Source organism: Paroedura picta, chromosome 3, assembly GCF_049243985.1.
Source record: "Paroedura picta isolate Pp20150507F chromosome 3, Ppicta_v3.0, whole genome shotgun sequence".
In the NCBI taxonomy this organism is placed as follows: domain Eukaryota; kingdom Metazoa; phylum Chordata; class Lepidosauria; order Squamata; family Gekkonidae; genus Paroedura; species Paroedura picta.
The window spans coordinates 79,716,860-79,722,179 of NC_135371.1; the positions used below are offsets into that span (position 1 = coordinate 79,716,860).

General features: G+C 40.8%; 1 long non-coding RNA gene across 2 annotated transcripts; it reads right to left on the reverse strand.

The window, feature by feature from the left end:
• Nucleotides 1–1,337: 1,337 nt before the first annotated feature.
• Nucleotides 1,338–3,654, reverse strand: LOC143831176 (uncharacterized). Of its 2 annotated transcripts, none has more exons than XR_013228758.1 (2): nt 3,535–3,654; nt 1,338–1,739 (listed from the first exon to the last, which is right to left on the reverse strand). It is a non-coding gene; the product is annotated as an uncharacterized LOC143831176 (long non-coding RNA). The 2 variants fall into 2 exon arrangements; XR_013228757.1 differs by lacking the exon at nt 3,535–3,654 and adding an exon at nt 2,201–2,238.
• Between the last annotated feature and the right edge of the window lie 1,666 nt (nt 3,655–5,320).

Below are 5,320 nucleotides of genomic sequence, written 5' to 3' on the forward strand. Positions count from 1 at the left end.
TTAAAATGATTGTGACTGTTCTGTTTATAGCTCCACTAGGCATCACAGAGCTTAGCTTTCTCAAGTTGTGGGGAGAGGGAAAGCAGCCAACCCTGTGCAATCACTGGATTGTATATGGTGAACTGTTATGGCAAAGCCATCAATTTTACAACTTTTTGAATATGTTACCCTTCTCCCTTCCCCTCCATTGTGTAATGGGGTGATATGATTTATCAAAGCGGTTGAAATTCAATTACTGATTTCCCATAAACTATCCATATGATGCCAACATCTCATGCCAGGCTGTGAAGTGATCTGGTACTTTGAGAAGGTTTTTTACTTGACTATAAAATGAACACTAGTCTTGAGAGGGTACAAAGAAAGTTTTTAAAAATAGCATCAGTATCAAGCATGAACCTTGAGATTCCCAACTTTTCCTGAGGCTAGAAATCTCATATTAAATCCCACAGTTTCCTTGGAGCCTGAACATCATAATTCTCATCCATGGCTGAAATGACCAAGTGTGTGCAACTACAGTGGATAGTTCCCATCTCTTATTTCATTTGCTTCTCCCATCCCTCTCTTGTCTCCTGCCCCACTGACATGCAGAAGGTTATGTTCCCTGAGAGCGTGAACAAGATGGTTTGCTTATTTATTTCAATAAAGTGAGGTAAACATTCATGGGACGTGCATTTATTTAGTTCAGAAAACTGCAGGGGAGAGTTTGCTGCTGCCACTTGCCCCTCCATGCTAAGAGTTCTAGTCAAATGACTGTCTAGACAAGGAAAATGAATTATCAAATGAGACTACATCACCAAAGCACCACTTAGATACTTTTTGTCAGGCCTGCTGACTTAGTAGAAAGAAATCAGCTTCTGCACCAACATATAATCTGGAGGAAATCCAGTTTTATATGACACAAAGCTATATTTAAAATGGCATTCACCCCATGGCTTTCACAGAAAGACAACACATGAAAAGCTCCCAGCTGTATTTGCACAACCTATTTCAAGGCTCAACCCTTTCCTTCTGTGATAGATCAAGGTCTAGGGAGACTACCATGGGGTAAGACTTTAGCCTCTGTGGGTCTGTTTGTCAGCCTTCCAGCGCATCTGGTTGGCCACTATGGAGAACAGCATGCTGGACTAAGACTTTTGGTCTTATCCAAAAGAAACTTATGTTTCTATATCTTGATTTTAGTATGAGAGAGGAGCTAATGGAATTCAGTACTTCATTATTTGTTGTTAACTGGAGATTTGATAGTGAATAGAGCCTATTATGGAAACAAATATGTATAAAAGTTGCTCTCATCAGGATATCTTAAACCCAGGCTGATATGAAATGATTGACTGCCAACCTTTCATATTCTGTATGATTTATAGCTGTACTGCATGTCCTCTTATAGCAGAGCTCAGAGGTATTGAGCGAAACCCAAGGGAGCCATCTTGAATCAATATGGCAGCTGATGGCAAGCAGTGGCAGCTGTTGACTGGTAACAAGAACAGATGGTAGCAAGTTACTCAAGGAGCAGAATGCTGGAGAGGTGGTAAGCAGGATCCATAGAGGGACAGCTTCATGGTAGTCAAGTTGCTCTGACAAGATGCAGAGCTCAACTGGGTCTTTGCAGATGGATGTTGGCATTGATGACTATCCAAATCCCACACCACAGTGGAAAGGCACTTAAGATAGTCTGCTTGGGACCATTCATGCTTATATCAGTCAGGAGCCTCCTGGAATGTTTTCTGGCATCTGAGGAAAGACTTCACATGAAAGCAAGAGGCTATAAACACATTGAACAGAGCGACTGCAATAAAGCTTAAATACATATATCTACATTTACAATTATTCTTCCCGCCAGCCGTGTCTCTCTCAGTGCTTCTTGATTCATTCTATACTGGAGACATTAACATTAAAGCTCCTTGGGATAAGGCTCTGCATTTTTACTTATATCCCTATCTAAACCATCCAGTACACTGAATGAACTGTTAAGGGGTTCATGGTGCTTCTGTCAGATGGTTTAACATGCAGGCTTCCAGGTCCAGCTTTGCATCTGCACTGGGCTATGCCCTATCATGCATTCAGTTAGGTGATGTTATCAGCGTTTGTTGGCATACTGCAGCAAGAACTTATTTAACAGTTTGGACTGAACAACTAGGACAATCATGACCTACACCTACTGAGAACTGCAACACAAACATGAATGCCTGGCCAACTTACCTACCTCAGACACCCTTGAGTACCTGCAAGGCACATTTCTGATTGAATAGCCACAGTGTTCCCTAGTGAAGATCATCATGAACACAGCACCATAGGCAGCAGGTTTGTGCCCATGGGCAGCTACGAGAAACCATACAGAGAAACCTAAATTGTATATCTCAACTCAAAAATGTCAAAATGTTTTAGAATCATAATAGGTAATAGGAACAAATAAGAGGCAGCTATTAGAAAGCTGTCTGATTGATATGAGAAAGCAGTGTGGATGTACAAATCATGAGTATCATGAAAAAGAACTTTCCTTTGACCATTGGAAACTGACTGCACCCCTCCCACCCAGACCCAAGGAACAGCTCTGAACATGATGCAGGGGAGGTCTATTGTGGGAGGGGAGAACTCCAAAAACATTCCACCCTCTTCTGCAAGGGGGGAATGTCTTTCTGCAGGCAGAAATAAGCTTTCAATCCAGCACAGCAATCTCATTTCTAGAGTCTTTACAACATAAATTCTGGGATACAAGGGAACTGTGCCCTCGTTATGGTGGTATGGAATACGATGTGTTTAATAATGACTATTAATATTAAATTTTATGGGCTTCAGGGAAAACATAACTGTGAAAACATATAACTTCCTATACAAATCTTCTTCATAGCTTTTAAGTGTCAAATAACTTATTAATTTTTAGTACAAGGGCAGAATGAATTACTATATATTAACTGACTTGACCATGTTCATGCAAGAAATCCAAGTATCCTAAACAGAAGTGCTGTAGCCACTAAATACAATTGTCCTTTGAAAACAGGAAGAGCTTGATTAACTCTTTGTTTTATATTTATTTCCATATTTTGGTGAAATCCAGAATTTTAAATTTCAGTTCACAGTCTCATGATTTAGCCTTTAAACTCATTATACATTCTAGAATTTTATTGATACTCAAAGCACTTTGCAACTATTTTGTGTTGCCTGAACTTCTTGAGAATTAATTTCTGTTTTAGAGAAGGTAACTAAGATACAGAGATAGTGACCAAACCCTTTTGGGCTACCACTCCCTTAGCTCCCAGATCACATTCCTAGTGCTCCATACACACATATATCAACACACACTTCATTCCTGGTGCAAATTCAAAACACACTACATTGCCTACAATTCTTTTTGGGTTATTGTGCAGTAGCCATATTTTAGTCTGGAAAAATATTGGTCAAGAGCAAACCTCCCAAAGATGCTTTTGGTGAAGGGTTGCCCTGGTTTAAGAAATTCCTGGAGATTTGGGGTTAAGCCTGGAAGGACAGAGTCTGAAGAGGGGAAGAAATTTATCAGGAATATGATACCATCCAGCCCACCTTCTGAAGTTGTCATTTCCCTCAGGAAACTAAGCAGGATTGGCGCTGGTCATCACTAAGAAGGAAAGCCACCAATAAAGTCCATGGTCACCTACTACCCAGAGGGAGGCAACAGCAAGCTATCTTGGAACATTCACTAAGGAAAATGCAGCCACAGGAGGAAAAGACAGACTGCTGCCCAGGCCAGTGCTGAGGCAGCTGCATTGATTACTGGTTGTAGCCTAGATCAAGTTAAAGGTTCTTTGTTTGATCATAGAGCCAAGAAAGATGAAATCATCAATACATTCAATGTTCTCATTGTCAATCGAGACATTGATGCTACTGCCAGTAGTTGTCATGATCTTAGTCCTTTTAATATTTAGGTATATTCCCATCTTTTCACTTTCTTCTTTTAGTCTCTTTATCAGGGTCTTCGGATCACGCTCCAATTCAGCAAGGAGTGTTGTATCATCTGCCTAGCGGAGATTATTGATGTTATGACCTCCAATTTTGACTCTGATCGTAGATTCTTCCAGATTAAGCTTCCACATAATGACCTCTGTATAAAGGTTAAAAAGAAAGGGTGATAAGATACACCCTTGTCTCACTCCTTGGCTGACCTTGAACCAATCAGTGTCTCCATATATTGTTTGTACTGTGGCCTCCTGGTTGGTGTACAATGAACTGACGAGGTAGGTTAAGTGGGACAACACTCCCAATTCATGTAAGGCATCCCATAGCTTCTTGTGATCAACACAGTCAGACACTTTAGAATACTCAATAAAGCATATATAGATGGCCTTTTGATATTCATGTTTTTTTTCAAGAATCCAGCACAAATTTGCAATGTGGTCTTGGGTGCCACAACCATGTTGAAAATGAGCCTGGACATCCAGTAGCTGAGCATCAATGGTTGATTTGAGACGGTTCTGAATGATCTTCAATAAGATTTTACTTGCATGGGAGATCAGGGATATACGATAGTTTGAGCAGATGCAAGCATCACCTTTCTTTAGTAATGGGATAAAAACGGACCTTTTCCAGTCTATTGGCCATGTGCCAGTTATATGCTAGGTTATGGGCAGCCCTATTTTAAGCCTTCCAATGCTGGTGTACCACAAATGCAGTGAGACCTCAATATAGCTGAACAAAACAAACTCAGAGTCCAGTGGCACCTTTAAGACCAACAAAGATTCTGATTTTGTTTTGTTGTGCTGCTTCAGACCAACATGGCTACCCACTTGAATCTATCAATATAGCTGGTCAGTGTTCTCTTAGAAGATAAAAGAAATTCCAAAACAAAAAGAATCCATCTCAGGAAGCTGAGAATGTGTCAATTGCCCTGGAGTCCATAGTGGCCATGCCCACAATCACCAATCATGGAGCAGCATTCTGGCAATGTCTTCGTATATGGAAGTTGCTGACTAATGCACACCAGTTGTGACTCACAAGCCTAGCATTTCCCTGTCACTATCCAACACACAACACAACCATAACAAACACAGTTTCTTCATTGGGGGGGGTGTCAATCCTACTCATCAATGTGCCACAGTACAGTGAAAGGAGGGGCTCCCCCATCCTCCATTTTCAAAAACCCAGATCCTAGAGCATTTAATGTCTAGGAAACATCATGAGGAGGAACCCAAACACGGATCCCAAATGAGATTAGACCTTTATGGCATTTGTAAAGTGAGGGCATTCCAAAGCTAAAATGAAAGTGACATCTCCAGGGATCCCTTAACTTCTAGTTTGACCCCTGACAGTTCCACTTGTTGCTTGCAAATATCCTTCTAGAAACACTTATTTA